This window comes from Ranitomeya imitator, chromosome 3 (genome assembly GCF_032444005.1).
Source record: "Ranitomeya imitator isolate aRanImi1 chromosome 3, aRanImi1.pri, whole genome shotgun sequence".
Lineage (NCBI taxonomy): Eukaryota > Metazoa > Chordata > Amphibia > Anura > Dendrobatidae > Ranitomeya > Ranitomeya imitator.
This window is the reverse complement of record NC_091284.1, coordinates 63,569,600-63,586,915: the sequence shown is the minus strand read 5'-3', so window position 1 is coordinate 63,586,915 and position 17,316 is coordinate 63,569,600. Positions and strand designations below refer to the sequence as shown.

The 17,316-nt window shown below is 44.9% G+C and overlaps 1 protein-coding gene across 48 annotated transcripts in view; it reads right to left on the bottom strand.

The window, feature by feature from the left end:
* ROBO2 (roundabout guidance receptor 2) overlaps window positions 1-17,316 on the bottom strand; it is a 1,525,058-nt gene that overhangs the window by 505,518 nt on the left and 1,002,224 nt on the right. The window lies entirely within an intron of this gene.

The window sequence follows — 17,316 nt, the reverse complement described above, 5'->3', positions numbered from 1 at the left end:
CACAGGTGATGATTCCAACCCCTGTGCAATACTAAGGAAATCCTGAAAACCTGCACCGTTGGCGGCCCTCGAGGCCTGGAGTTGGGGACCACTGGGTTAGGGGTTCAGATTTCAAATGTGGATATAACACAAATGAATCACAATATCATTATTATTAATTATTGTTATCATCGTCATCAATATTAGATAGGGTGTAGTAACCAATTTGAAAGATTTTTAAGTAGAATTTCCATATATATGTAGCCCACTCTCAAATTTAAAATTGTATCAGTGTGCCAATAAAAATATTGTATATTTTTAGGAAAAGGTAAGATTTATGTATTTTTTTGTGATCATTTATAAGCTGTTTCTTTGAAAGACAAAACTCAGGGAACACAAAAAACTGTTTATACCGGGTATCGAATGTGAATAATGACCTGAGAGGTGTTGTTAGCACTGGACAATATACCTGCATCTGCTGAGCTTGCCTTTACTAATTGCGGAGCGAATTCCCCGCACAGCTTGGAACTGCTTACTGCACAAATCTCTGAGTCAAGACATTGCAAAAACATTTCAGCAGAGGGGATTTGGAGAGTGAACATGAACACATGTTTTAGGTCTTTTCTATCCTGTGCTGAATATGGTCAAAACTATTATACGGGAAAGAATGAGACACGGAGAAAAGTTTTTACAGGATTATCTTAAGTGGTTTGTCCAGTTATATACTGCTAAGGAGGGTAGGTGTTTTACAGGGAATATATAATAAAAAAAAATCACTATTTTACTATACTTTATATCACTTCCTGTCTCACCGCATTGTATTTTTGGGAAATGGATATTTAATTACGGAAAAAAAGTTGGATTAATACGTTTTTTTTTTACCAGAAGCTGGAACCTTTTCTTTTATTTCTGCAAAAAAAATAAAATGATGACTCGGTGTCTGCAAAGGCTCTATGTTCTAAGGAAAAAAATATATTTCATATTTTTATCATTTTTATGCTTTTAATTAAATTTCTTTTGGGGAGAGACAAAACTCTATTACTTCCATTATCATTTGCACAAAGACATGCAATCAAGTTCTCGCTTGTAACAAAAGGCTCATAGAAGTTGCAAAGTCTTCACCATTTACTTATACGGTAAACACTACTCATAAATCTAGATCTTCCCAACATCCCATAAAAATATATATGAATTTAGACATTGCCATCAGCAAGTTTGATTTCATGAATATTCATGACCATGCTACAGGTGATTAATGAAATCATTGGTGGATAGCCCAATACTTGCTGGAGAGGTCAACCACGGCCGTGACCTACAATTCACTCCTCTTCATTTCTAATGGCTAAATGTTGTTTTGTTCTATGTATAGTTACATCCAATAAAGAAGATTATGCTGAAGAAGTGCAGAAGTGCTGAACAGAACGTTGAATTTGGGCCAGTGGTGATATAAATAAGGCAGTATCCCTTCCACTAATCACCTCTTCCAGCACTTCCCAGTTCAATTATCATTTATCATTTTACATTAGCAAATGCATTATCGTTGAGCTTCCATAGACCTCTACAATGTCATCTACTGTTAGCACGTTCATCTGCAATAGATTTACATTGATTGAGATGGAGAAACAGAGCAGCGCGAATGTTATGCAAGCAATATTCTCTGCAACATTAGGGTCACTGTATATGAGATTAGGCCAAAGTTGTAATTCTTTTACAGCATTTCATACTAATTCTTAATGCAGACCCTCCAATCATTGATCTCATCCTTAACACAGTCTGAAATTAATGTGATAGAATAACCCAAAAGAAACATATTTCTAGTAGTGATGAGCGAGCGTGCGTCGAGGTGCTTGGGTACACTTGTTACTAGATCATATATCACATTTGTAGTAGTGATGAGCGAGCGTGCGTCGAGGTGCTTGGGTACACTCGTTACTACATCATATATCATATTTCTAGTAGTGATGAGCGAGCGTGCGTCGAGGTGCTTGGGTACACTTGTTACTAGATCATATATCACATTTGTAGTAGTGATGAGCGAGCATGCATCGAGGTGCTTGGGGACACTCGTTACATCATAGATCATATTTCTAGTAGTGATGAGCGAGCGTACGTCGAGGTGCTTGGGTTCACTTGTTACTACATCATAGATCATATTTCTAGTAGTGATGAGCAAGTTTGTGTCGAGGTGCTTGGGTACACTTGTTACTACATCATAGATCATATTTCTAGTAGTGATGAGCAAGCGTGCGTCGAGGTGCTGGGGAACCCTTATTACTAGATCATATATCACATTTGTAGTAGTGATGAGCGAGCATGCATCGAGGGGCTTGGGTTCACTTGTTACTACATCATAGGTCATATTTCTAGTAGTGATGAGCAAGCGTGCGTCGAGGTGCTTGGGTACACATTCGTTACTAGATCATATATCACATTTGTAGTAGTTATGAGCGAGCATGCATCGAGGTGCTTGGGTACACTTGTTACTAGATCATATATCATATTTCTAGTAGTGCTGAGCGAGTGTGCGACAAGGTGCTTGGGTACACTCGTTACTACATCATAGATCATATTTCTAGTAGTGATGAGCGAGCGTGCGTCGAGGTGCTTGGGTACACTTGTTACTATATCATATATCACATTTGTATTAGTGATGAGCGAGAATGCATCGAGGTGCTTGGGTACACTTGTTACTATATCATATATCACATTTGTATTAGTGATAAGAAAGAATGCATCGAGGTGTTTGGGTACACTCTTTACTACATCATAGAACACAGGGGCTCGAGTCCCCGCCCCGTACATGGAAGGCAATCCTCGCATGTTTATTGGCTGTCTAACAGCCGCACAGCATGTGGGGCGGAGACTCAAGCAAGATGCTCTAGCGCCCGCGATACTCAATGAACCCTGATGCACGATCGAGTGGTGAGCATGCGCGATCATCATTAATTTCTATTCTTTTCGTTATTCTGAGGCTTTTTGCATTTATATTCCCTATAGAAAGAAGAGTTAATTGTTATGTTGCGTGCACTTATCACAGTTACAACTAGGGCTGCCCATATGAAGTTTCAGGAAATTCTGAATTTAAAGAATATTTTATTCACTATCTACATCAATTACGATCTGGAGGAGTTGGTACATCGATGGCTTACACAAATGCACAGAAAATTCAGTAATTTTAATGGACACACCCGATGGGGGTCTCCCATACACAGTACACAGAAAAGGAGGGTTTCTTGCTTTATTGTCTGTTTAGGACATCAGAAGTTGCATCATAATAAAGCTCTACTGAGCTTTGTAGCTGTGAATCCATCTCTGGAATAAACTAAATCACTCAATAACGGCATAAACATGTGCCTCATTTTTTAACTTTCTCATTCTGCTCCTAATTCCCCCTTTCATCTATATATAGTGTGATAGGAGGTGTAGCTTGACACCTCACTGTGCTGGAAGTCCTACTTGCTTTGACCAGGACTGAGTTGGACTGCTTTTTCGTAGTGAATGTGTGAGTTCAAGAGGGAGAGGGGAGGCGAAGAAGTAGCTGAAAAGTTGAGAAAGTTGCTGATTTTTATAGCGCCATTAATTTCACAGCACTTAAAAGACATAATCACTCTTCACATCGGGGCTCACCAACCTACATACCTTTTCAGTATGTCTTTGGAGTGTGGGAGGAAACCAGAGAACCTGGAGGAAACCCACGCAAACATGGAGAGAACATAGAAACTCCTTGCAGATGTTACCTGTTATGTTTGCTAATGACAGGTGTTATGAAGGCAATCCAGAAACACAGTGTGCTTAGCGATCAGAGCGCACACAGTGATCTGACAAATACCCAAAAATACAAGAACGAGCTCTGAGACGTGGAAACTCTGTAGACTGCACACCTGATCCTATCCTAAACACAACTAAAAGCGGCTGTGGATTGCGCCTAACAACTACCTAGGCAACTCGGCACAGCCTAAGAAACTAGCTAGCCTGAAGATAGAAAAATAGGCCTGACTTGCCCCAGAGAAATTCCCCAAAGGAAAAGGCAGCCCCCCACATATAATGACTGTGAGTAAGATGAAAAGACAAAACGTAGGGATGAAATAGATTCAGCAAAGTGGGGCCCGATATTCTAGGACAGAGCGAGGACAGTAAAGCGAACTTTGCAGTCTACAAAAAACCCTAAAGCAAAACCACGCAAAGGGGGCAAAAAAAACCCACCGTGCCGAACTAACGGCACGGCGGTACACCCTTTGTGTCTCAGAGCTTCCAGCAAAACAAAAGACAAGCTGGACAGAAAAAAAGCAACAAAAAAGCAAAAGGCACTTAGCTATAAAGAGCAGCAGGTCACAGGAACAATCAGGAGAAGCTCAGATCCAACACTGAAACATTGACAAGGAGCAAGGATAGCAGCATCAGGCGGAGTTAAGTAATGAAGCAGTTAACGAGCTCACCAGAACACCTGAGGGAGGAAGCTCAGAAGCTGCAGTACCACTTGTGACCACAGGAGTGAATTCAGCCACAGAATTCACAACAGTTACTCTGGTGGGATCTGAACCCAGGACCCCAGCGCTGCAAAGCCACAGTGCTAACCACTGAGCCACCATGCTGCCCTATATCTGTTACATAGTCTGATAGGAATCTGAAAAAAATCTAGCGCATGGGATCAATTAGAATCCATAAATAACAGGTACAATATCCATCCTGCACATGACACCTGTATCATCAAGGCCCGAATAAAACATACTGCAAATACATGACACGGACACAGCCAGTATTCAGAAATAATCTATTATGTTTATATACACATGGAGCTGTGAATGTCATATTTTTTCCTAATACCCATGTCGTGATATTCTATATGTAATGTGCATACTGTACACAGGATCATAAAGTATTAGTGGCACTTGGGTGGTTGTTCATCTCGCTCCAAAGCTCTCCTTTTAGTAAATCTGCCCCAATTATTTCCAAAAATAGCCTCTTTGTCTTTTTAGTATATATTCGTTTAGTTCTCCTGCTCCTAGTGACTGTTTTGTACTTCTGACTCATTTAACTCTCTGTTCCCAGGAGATATCTATTCCTTCAGGAAATCTCCGAGCAATCACAGCTGATTTGCTGAGAAAGGAACATACATGTGGAGAAATGGAGAATATACCGAAAGCTGTGACCTTATAAATGTGACAGCAGCGGAATAAGTATCTTATTGTGCCTCATGTAAATGGTTTATGATTGCAGTTACCTAGAATCCAATGTCACTAATAATGCAGGAGACGAAGAGTTCAGTGTTGGCATTGTCTATTGTACAATGAGGATTCATGGTTACTACACTTTACCTATCTACTACATCTATCTCATATCTATCTATCATCTATCATCGATCTAATATCCAGCTATCTCATATCTATCCATCTATTATCTAACTATCTCACATCTACCCCATATCTATCTATCTATCTATCTATCTATCTATCTATCTATCTATCTATCTATTATCTATCTCATATCTACTCCATATCTATCTATGTATCTATCCATCTACAGTATCTATATATCTAATATCTATCTATCTCATATCCTCCATCTATCTATCTATCTGTCTATCTATCATCTATCTCATATCTACCCCATATCTATCCATGTATCTATCCATCTACAGTATCTATTTATCTAATATCTACAGTATCTATCCATCTATTTATCCCATATCCTCTATCTATCTATCTATCTATATATCTATCTATCTATCTATCTATCTATCTATCTATCTATCTATCTATCTAGTATCCAAAAAATGTCAGCACTCCTTCAATAAGTGAAAAATCCCTTCTTGTACCATTCACACCCAGGAGGAACTGAAATGTTGCTATTGGATATGCTTTTTCACTTGTTGGAGGAGGGCTGCCATTTTTGGATAATATTCATTATAGAAAGGTTGAAGTCAGACTTTGATCTGTACCCTTGGTCTGTGTAAATGTTGCTTCTATTTGTCTATATCCAGCCACCTTTCCATGCATTATCCATTATCTATCCATCTATTTACAAAAGTGAAGGCAGAACTCAAGCCATTAGAAAGGTCCTCAGTTGGACCAAAATGTTGTCGACACTATAGGCCATTACCGTACATTGTTCTAATTTTCTATATTGTGAGAGCTGCCTTCCCCATTGCACGTATATTAGAGGATTGGTATACGCCTGGGAGGATCTGCACCCCTGCCCACATCTTTTCTGGTGCTGCCTTGATTTTTTCTATCTTTCCAGGTACATGAAAATATTACATTATCATCTTTCACAAATGTACAGTACCTCTGCTTCTCTATAATAATAAACTGGGAAGTTTGTTAAAAAAACGGCCTCCCATCAATACTTGTTGCATTTAGTGTGTGCATATATTGTACTGTATGTAATGTAGTGTGAGCGTATTACTACACTCAACTACCGCTGCTCTCTCCGGTGTTCAGCGCCGTTCTGCTCCACTTTTCCGTGACGTCACCGCTCTGCAGACTGCTTGACCCAGAAGTGGCTTTTCATATTTAAGTCTATGGAATGTCAGAACAAGGCTCCATAGACTTATTGCAAAACAGACTTATGGCTCACACAGAGTGAACCGGCTAGTCTAAACGGCGGTGACGTCACTGGAGAAAGCATATTAATACACTCATACTACATTACATGCACATATCCACACATTTGATAAAAGCAGAGATGGGAGTGCTTCTTTAAATGAATGATGGTCCGCTTGTGTGTATATAATGAATTAAAATGTATTGTACCAACTATAACCCATATAGATTGTTAGTGTGCCCACTTCTACAGGGTGGCCCACCGGGGGATTGACCTGTTCTGCTGTGGGCCAGTCCAAGCCTGTATCCATGCTCATAGAATCAACGATGCAAATATTTTCTGCAGATAATAAATAAATATATATATATATATATATATCGTTTCATGAAATAAAAACAATTACGGTACATAAAATACATAAATGCTAGCTGAATTTCTGAGCCATATTTCGCACAAATCCTGGTGTGTTTGCTCTTTCTTTACATAAAATTGCTTTAGATCTATCACATTACCTTTGCTCAACATGCACAGAATAAATAAAATATATACATCTCTCTAACATAAAATAGACTTGATATATTAAAATAAACAAAAATAACGAAAAACTGAATATACCCACATTTGCTAATAGGATTTTAATTTGCATTTTAATGTTGATTTGGAGAAGAAGATCATAGAAGGAATATATTAGCCATAAATAAGAGATTACCCTTTTTTTTTTCTTAACCAGGAGATTAACCAAGCTTTCCACAGAGACCACCCAGAATAATGAAGTTATCCCATGGCTGGCAAACTTCTATAATCCACTTAATAAACTACTGCATATTCAGTAAATAATTTGGCATTTAGAGATTAAGTGTGAGAAAGAAAAAAAAGGATAATAAAAGCAGTAGGGGAAACCAGAGCGGCAGCTAAATAAATCAAATTAATCAAATCAAAACAATGCACCCGCTTATCCTCTTTGAGAGATTGTGGTCCAACAGCGATATCTTTATTAGCAGAAAACCTGTTCACACACCATTTGCCAAAGTCTTAAACAATACAGTTTTAAGTTCTCAGAAAAATAATTAGCATTTTCCAGACCCAAATCAGGTTTTGTTAAACACGGCCCTGATTAACGCGGTGAGGGGTCAGAATGTTAATTGATCCATATGTCATCAGCAAAATGATGTCCGATGAAAAACCTGAAATACTATTGCCGATATATATGAAGGGTCTAATTCAGCATACAGTGACTCTCAGTCCAATGAGGACTCTACAGAAAAAGATGGCTACCCCACACTTAATATGAACGCCATATTACAAGTTTTGATTATCAATAATGATATAAGATTGTCAATGAACCAATGAATACAAATTAAATAGCAGAGACGTGATTACATTTGCGGATCATTTTTCTGATAGCTCCAAACACATTTTGATGGACTCCATTGATTTTCAAGGAATCTGTAAGGTTTTGGGATTTATGAAAATTTATGACAAAAATAAGACCTCGATCAATATTAAAGTCTACCTAACCCACTGATTTAGGTGGGACTGGTCAACACTCTGATGTGTGAGGGAGCCTCCTGACTCTAACCCAGTGGATCATGTCGGGGGATAGAAGAACTAAGTCCACACATGCACCTTAGACGGCAGTCAGTTAAATGATGGTCCAGTTGATCATTTGGCCGCAAATTATCTTGGCAGTCTTTCCCATACACACGGGCAACTGTATTGCCGAGTGCTTCTGCGTTCTCTGTGAGGAAGATGCTACCAGACATCTTTGGCAGAGCTTATCTTTAAGAGAACAATGGATTGGCAGTCTGTATTCGGAGATGCCAGATCATTAACTATAATATAATAATAATATTATTATCATTAACTACTCCAAACAAACATCTGTCGGGCCCCCATTTACAAATGAGACTGTTGGCCAAACCCATTCACATCAGCTGGTTAGGACAAAGTTAGTCTAATCTGTTTTGGGGACTGTCACGATATGGTATGAAATATCATAAGTAGTTTTCTAGCCTGCGTGGGCTAAGCCCCCTTCTTGGAGCAACAGTTTGTAGCTGCAAATTCCTGGCTTTCCTTCTCTGAGAGTATGGGGGAAGAGAGGTTTTATTGCTCTGGGGTCGTAAATTCCAGGCTCAGAGGAAAGTCCCTCACCCCTCCCACATTCTCTAGTTCAAACTGGAAAAGTGGCTCCAAGATTCAGGAAAGATTCTTTGTTTAGTTTTTGTTAGATATTAGGCAAACGATTTAAGCTAGAAATACGAAAATATATATTCGTAGTCTCACTCGGTGTAGGTACCCATCCCTTTAAACTCGGGTTTCTAACTCCATCTGGTAAAGAAGTAGGGTTTTCTCTGTAAATATGTATCCCAGATAGGACATATTTGATCTCATTAGAATGCTCACGTTAATCCGAGATGAATTATGGGTTTGGTATGACTCTGTCATGTTTTGTAGTGAAGTTATAGAAATTAGAGAGAATAGTTTAAAGTTTAGGCAGAATGTAGAGAGAGGAGGGTCTGGATAAGCCAGCCTTTCTGTGATGTCACAGCCTTAATGTTTTAAGTGTCTGGCAGGCTCTGAGGAGTCACTTTTTGCTGATTTCTCCTTCTGGACTGCTTTGTCCTATTGTCCTGGAAGAGCTGGTACATCCCATGGACTGGGATGTATGGAAACTGCACTAGCCTGGATGCCTGCAATGCTTTTAATATGTGAGTATTATCTTTTCTCATTTATTCCCTTTATGTTATAATTACCCTTGTACATATTTGCAATTGTCTCATGTATAACATCTTTATAAACTATTTTTGATAACGCACTGCCTAGTTATTTTGAATGGGATATACTATTATATATTAGTTCGTTCTCCTGCTCTAAACTGTACCCTAAGTCTCTTGAAGGGAAAATTCGCTACTGTTACTGTTGAGTTGGGTTAGCTTCGGACCCGTTTAATCGAAGCTGGTGGCAGCGAAAGTGTGCTGACGGTTGGATTATGCTGAAGCAACTGCGGGTTTGATAATTATTGTTCCTGCCTGTGTGGGAGTAGTTATCGCGTCGCTGCAGCGTGCCCAATAGCCAGTACATAGCAGGCAGCCTTTCTGGCGACTAATTACCCAGGGTGCAGTACCTAATCTGACCTGAGAGTAAGGGGGGCGCCAGAGAGCTGCAAGTGTTAAGTGGAACTGTAAGCGGGATATACATAAATCCCTGCAGTTCGTGGTATATAGAAAAGCAGTGGGATACCTAGAATAAGCCCCTGCTGTAAACTAAGAGGTCAATAGCCTTGTGTGTGGTTTTTCATCACATTGTTAGCAGTGGAGGGATAACTAAGATAAGCCCCCTGCACATGTGATAGCCGTCTGTTGGCCTAAAGTCACCCTGATCCGTGACGTAGGGGTGACGGTCACGGTGTGAATCCTGACCCAGTGGTGACAGCGGTCAGGGGAATCGTGACAATTGGTGGCAAGGCGGTGGGATATCTTAGAGCATTAGTGATTTGGTTTGAGTAATCATTCCTCTCACTAAAAACTTGCAGAAAGTTCTTGCGAGGACTCTGCGCAAATAAGTTTGGAGAACGAACTCAGTGCTTTTTAGTTGTGAGACAATTGCGTACTGGTAATTATCCCTTCCCTTTCTCTTCGTTTTTCTATCCTATCTTTTATTTGGCAACCATGGTTGTGCTGGGAGAAACCTTCTATGAGCAGCAGACCAGAGACACCCTTGTTGCCTTATGCAAGTCACAGCACATTGACTTTGCAAGCAAAAACAAAGCCCAACTGGTCGCAGATCTGGTGCAATGGGAAGCCGCTCGAGACCAATCTCAGAGCTCAGAGGCCGCAGAAGCCAGCACCAGCGAACATGAGGCTGCAGCAGAGGTCCAACCACTGAATACGGGCCCTACTGGCAACCAGGGGGGCGCAGACCTCCTCCTGCAGCTGGCTCTGCAACAATGCTCCGCAGATGACCTAGAGAGACGTCTGCAGCTGATCCAGCAATACCAGGAGCGAGCTGAGAGAGAGGCCCAGGCCCAGCGAGCCGAGAGAGAGGCCCAGCGAGCCGAGCGAGAGGCCCAAGCGGAGCGGGAGTATCAGCTGCAGATGGCCCGACTGCAAATGCAGGGGTCGTCCCAGTCCAGCCGTGAGCCCAGCAGCGCTCAGATGCCTAAGCCCCGGCCCGATCACTTCCCTGTTATGGAGAAGGACGGAGACTTGGACACTTTTCTGCGGGCCTTTGAGAAAGCCTGCAGGCAGTACCAGCTGCCTACAGATGAATGGGCCCGATACCTGACACCAGGGCTGAGAGGTAAAGCTCTGGAGGCGTTTGCTGCCCTCCCTCAAGAACAAGATGGTGACTATGAGGCCATCAAAAAGGCTCTGATAGCCAAGTACCAGCTTACACCCGAGGTGTACCGTAGAAAGTTCCGGACCCTCCAACGTGGCCCACACGACAGTTACAGTGATGTGGTGCATGGACTGGGGACCCACTTTGACCAGTGGACCCAAGGACTGTCAGTGACCACCTTTGCGCAGCTGCGAGACCTGATGATCAAAGACCAGTTCTTTCATCTTTGCCCAGCTGAGGTGCGACAGTTCGTGATGGACAGAGAACCCAAAGACGTGACGAAAGCAGCGCAGATTGCCGATGCCTATGAGGCCAACCGTAGATCGGAAGTGCGGAAGCCAGTCACCACCAGCTGGAGAGGGGGTAAGCCTGCAACCAACGCCAGTACCCCTGCCAGCCAGCACACCCGAGGTCCTGGCCCTGTGGCCAACAGCACCAGACCTACCACCGAACCTCGCACGTGTCACACCTGCAAGCGGCCTGGGCATATCAGTACCTTCTGTCCAGACAGGCCGAAGAACCCCCCAGCCAAGGCCCCAGGGCCTAATGCAGCAGTTCTTTTGGTGGGTTGTGTGGTTGGGAGGGTGTGTGACAACGTGCAGCCCGTCACTGTGGGAGGCCATGTTGCTACAGGCCTCAAGGACACCGGGGCTGAACGAACCCTCATCCGACCCGAACTGGCGGCCCCTGAAGAAATTATTCCGGGGAAAACCCTAACTGTCACTGGGATTGGGGGCATCAGCTGTCCCTTACCGATGGCCCGGGTCTTTATTGATTGGGGTGCTGGGAGCGGGGTGAAGGAAGTGGGGCTGTCTGATAATTTGCCCACTGATGTTTTGTTGGGGACTGATTTGGGGAGGATGTTTGCATACTACGTTCCTGACACCCCTCCCCAATCTACTAATAAGGGTAACGTTAACCCTGATGATGATGATGATGGGAAATCGCATGTGTTACCTGACCATGCTTTACCTTGTAATGATGCATCTATTAACCATTTTTTCCCTAGGATTGATGGTGAAAATGTTGTACCTGTGCCAACTGAACCTGATAATGATTTTTCTGTGAAGGTTAATGTGTCCATAGGTACAGGCGTGCCCAGCCCCGTCGCTCTGCGGAGTGAGACGGCTGAGGAACCCCTAGCAGGGGCAAGTGTCGGTGCTACAGGAAATGGGGAGAAGCATGGGAACCGTGAGAAAGGTGATGCCATGAAATTGACCAGTGCCACCGAGGAAGGTAACTGGCCCATAAGTAGCACTGCCCCTGGAGTGTTGGGGGTGGATGGGGAGGTAGAGCCCATAGCAGCATCGGCTGATGGGCCTGTAGAAATCCCCGGGGAGACAGCCTACGTAGCTGCTGTCACCCGCAGTCAGAGTGCCCGGAACGCAGATAACTGTCGGCCTTCCGGACCCTCCTCAGTCATTACTGTGACTGAACCAGAGGTGGACCCAGAGCAGGTCCAAGAGGGTTCCCGTGGGGAAGGGACCCTGACATCGCTTCTGGCTTCCCCTAGCCAGGAGTTTCAGGCCGCTCTGCACACAGATGCGAGCCTAGAGAGTTTGAGACAACTTGCCGGGACGCACTTCTCCGAGACTGATAAGGAGAAGGTGTTCTGGGAACAAGGTAGGTTGTACCGGGAGACAGTACCCGGAGAATCACAAAAGGAGTGGTTGAGGGAAAGACAGCTGGTCGTCCCGCAGCAATTCCGGGGTGAGTTGTTGCGGATTGCCCATGAGATCCCACTAGCTGGACACTTGGGGATCAGCAAAACTAAGGCCCGGCTGTCTCAACACTTCTATTGGCCTAAGATGGGGACAGATGTGTCAAACTACTGCCGCTCCTGTATCACTTGTCAAAGAGTGGGGAAGGCGGGACCTGCTATTAAGGCTCCCCTGATCCCTTTGCCAGTGATAGAGGAGCCTTTCCAGAGGATCGCGGTGGACATTGTGGGCCCGCTGGCCGTCCCCAGCAGCTCTGGAAAGCAATACATCCTTACTGTGGTAGACTATGCTACCCGGTACCCAGAGGCAGTAGCTCTGTCGTCAACTAGGGCAGATAAGGTGGCGGATGCCCTGTTGGCCATCTTTTCACGTGTAGGATTTCCCAGGGAAATGCTTACTGATCAAGGGACCCAATTTATGTCTCGCCTAATGGAGGCTCTCTGTAAGAGAATGCAGGTGAAGCACCTGGTATCGAGTGCGTATCACCCACAGACCAATGGCTTGTGTGAACGCTTCAATGGTACCCTCAAACAGATGCTACGCATGCTGGTTGAGACTCAAGGGCGCGACTGGGAGCGGTACCTCCCACACCTGCTGTTCGCTTACCGAGAGGTTCCGCAGGCCTCGACGGGGTTCTCACCCTTCGAGCTCCTGTACGGCAGGCGAGTCCGGGGACCCCTTGGGTTGGTAAGAGAATTCTGGGAAGAGGAGCCGAACCCTTCTGAAGTGTCCATAGTGGAGTATGTCATGCGCTTCCGTGACAAGATGCAGACCTTGACGCAGTTGGTGCATGACAACATGACGCAGGCTCAGGCTGATCAGAAGCACTGGTACGACCAGAACGCCCGGGAGCGGACCTACCACGTGGGTCAAAAGGTGTGGGTGCTGGTCCCTGTACCAACGGATAAGCTTCAGGCAGCCTGGAAGGGCCCGTACGTCGTCCACCAACAGCTCAACCCGGTCACGTACGTGGTCACGCTTGACCACGCTCGGGGTAGGCGAAAGGCCTTTCACGTCAACATGATGAAGGCTCATCACGAACGTGAACCTTTCGTCCTACCGGTCTGCAGCTTACCCGAAGACGGTGAGGAAGACACCCTCCTGGACTTGCTGGCGCAAGCCAAGGCCAATGGGTCCATCGAGGATGTGGAGGTAAGCGCCTCGTTAACTGAACCCCAGCGGGTGCAGTTGCAAACCACACTGGAACCTTTCCGGGTCGTGTTCTCCAACCGACCTGGGAGGACTGAGTTAGCAGTCCACGAGGTGGACACCGGGAATCACGCCCCACTACGGCGAACACCCTATCGAATCTCTGACCAGGTGCAGCAGACTATGCGCCAAGAGATCGATGAGATGTTACAGCTGGGGGTGATTCGACGGTCAAAGAGCGCGTGGGCATCACCTGTAGTTCTCGTGCCAAAGAAGGACCGGACCACCCAGTTCTGCGTGGACTACAGGGGGCTCAACGCCATCACAGCCTCGGATGCGCACCCAATGCCGCGCATGGAGGAGCTGCTTGAGAAGTTAACTGGCGCAGATTACCTAACAATAATGGATCTGAGTCGAGGATACTGGCAGATTCCCCTGAGCCCCGAGGCGCAGGAAAAGTCCGCCTTTATCACACCCTTTGGACTGTACGAGTCCACGGTCATGCCCTTCGGCATGAAGAATGCCCCTGCCACTTTCCAGCGGATGGTCAACCTCCTGCTTCAGGGACTGGAGACGTACGCCGTGGCGTACGTGGATGACATTGCCATCTTCAGTTCCTCCTGGGAGGAACACCTGCAGCATCTCGAGGAGGTGCTCAGGCGAATTCACCAAGCAGGACTGACTATCAAGCCGGGAAAGTGTCAGATGGGCATGAGGGAGGTTCACTAACTGGGGCACCGGGTAGGCGAAGGCACCATGGAGCCAGAGCATGGCAATGGTGATGGGTTGGCCCACCAGGGTGAACCTGCTGAGGTGCGCATGGAGGAGAACCATCAGGTCCTGCCTCCCTAGCGCACACCAAAAGGGGGAGGTGTCACGATATGGTATGAAATATCATAAGTAGTTTTCTAGCCTGCGTGGGCTAAGCCCCCTTCTTGGAGCAACAGTTTGTAGCTGCAAATTCCTGGCTTTCCTTCTCTGAGAGTATGGGGGAAGAGAGGTTTTATTGCTCTGGGGTCGTAAATTCCAGGCTCAGAGGAAAGTCCCTCACCCCTCCCACATTCTCTAGTTCAAACTGGAAAAGTGGCTCCAAGATTCAGGAAAGATTCTTTGTTTAGTTTTTGTTAGATATTAGGCAAACGATTTAAGCTAGAAATACGAAAATATATATTCGTAGTCTCACTCGGTGTAGGTACCCATCCCTTTAAACTCGGGTTTCTAACTCCATCTGGTAAAGAAGTAGGGTTTTCTCTGTAAATATGTATCCCAGATAGGACATATTTGATCTCATTAGAATGCTCACGTTAATCCGAGATGAATTATGGGTTTGGTATGACTCTGTCATGTTTTGTAGTGAAGTTATAGAAATTAGAGAGAATAGTTTAAAGTTTAGGCAGAATGTAGAGAGAGGAGGGTCTGGATAAGCCAGCCTTTCTGTGATGTCACAGCCTTAATGTTTTAAGTGTCTGGCAGGCTCTGAGGAGTCACTTTTTGCTGATTTCTCCTTCTGGACTGCTTTGTCCTATTGTCCTGGAAGAGCTGGTACATCCCATGGACTGGGATGTATGGAAACTGCACTAGCCTGGATGCCTGCAATGCTTTTAATATGTGAGTATTATCTTTTCTCATTTATTCCCTTTATGTTATAATTACCCTTGTACATATTTGCAATTGTCTCATGTATAACATCTTTATAAACTATTTTTGATAACGCACTGCCTAGTTATTTTGAATGGGATATACTATTATATATTAGTTCGTTCTCCTGCTCTAAACTGTACCCTAAGTCTCTTGAAGGGAAAATTCGCTACTGTTACTGTTGAGTTGGGTTAGCTTCGGACCCGTTTAATCGAAGCTGGTGGCAGCGAAAGTGTGCTGACGGTTGGATTATGCTGAAGCAACTGGGGTTTGATAATTATTGTTCCTGCCTGTGTGGGAGTAGTTATCGCGTCGCTGCAGCGTGCCCAATAGCCAGTACATAGCAGGCAGCCTTTCTGGCGACTAATTACCCAGGGTGCAGTACCTAATCTGACCTGAGAGTAAGGGGGGCGCCAGAGAGCTGCAAGTGTTAAGTGGAACTGTAAGCGGGATATACATAAATCCCTGCAGTTCGTGGTATATAGAAAAGCAGTGGGATACCTAGAATAAGCCCCTGCTGTAAACTAAGAGGTCAATAGCCTTGTGTGTGGTTTTTCATCACATTGTTAGCAGTGGAGGGATAACTAAGATAAGCCCCCTGCACATGTGATAGCCGTCTGTTGGCCTAAAGTCACCCTGATCCGTGACGTAGGGGTGACGGTCACGGTGTGAATCCTGACCCAGTGGTGACAGCGGTCAGGGGAATCGTGACAGGGACTTTATGCAGTTGGAATTTTAATGGCCAATACTTTTAAAGGCCACTTCACACTTAGCGACGCTGCAGCGATACCGACAACGATCCGGATCGCTGCAGCGTCGCTGTTTGGTCGCTGGAGAGCTGTCACACAGACCGCTCTCCAGCGACCAACGATGCCGGTAACCAGGGTAAACATCGGGTTACTAAGCGCAGGGCCGCGCTTAGTAACCCGATGTTTACCCTGGTTACCATGCTAAAAATAAAAAAAAACAAACACTAGATACTTACCTACCGCTGTCTGTCCTCCAGCGCTGCGCTCTGCTTCTCTGCTCTCCTCCTGTACTGGCTGTGAGCCGGAAAGCAGAGCGGTGACGTCACCGCTCTGCTTTCCGGCTCACAGCCAGTACAGGAGGAGTGAAGAGCACAGCGCTGGAGGACAGACAGCGGTAGGTAAGTATGTAGTGTTTGTTTTTTTTTTACTTTTAGCATGGTAACCAGGGTAAACATCGGGTTACTAAGCGCGGCCCTGCGCTTAGTTACCCGATGTTTACCCTGGTTACCAGTGAAGACATCGCTGGATCGGTGTCACACACACCGATCCAGCGATGTCAGCAGGGAGTCCAGCGACGAAATAAAGTTCTGGACTTTATTCAGCGACCAACGATCTCCCAGCAGGGGCCTGATCGTTGGTCGCTGTCACACAGAACGATTTCATTAACGATATCGTTGCTACGTCACAAAAAGCAACGATATCGTTAACAATATCGTTATGTGTGAAGGTACCTTAACTTTCAGAAGAGATAAGCCACTGTTAAAAGGTGTCTGGCAGAGGCCTTCTCTTCTTATTGAAAACACATGTACAGTCGGCTGAGATGTGGGCTCATATGTGTGCAAGAGTCAGTAGAGATATTGGTCTGCCCAACATATGTGTATGCCCATCTCAAGACTTAAGATTCATGGCTATAAATACTAAAATCTTAATGGAAAGCCTGACTGGATTGTGTGAACAGAGCCTTAGGGCACGGTCAGGCAGCCTTATAAATTTAAGGCAAGATCAGAACACAGTGAATGGATTAGCTGGCGTCTCTCCCGACCCAAGCGTGGCAGCTTCATGTATCTCTATGCAGCTGTCATACTCAGGTCAGGAGAGCCACCGGTCAGTCCTTGCACTACATTCCAATCTTGTTACGATCTCTATGGCCATCGGACTGCACCCCATGGCTCTGTTCACACTATCCAGTCAGGCATTCC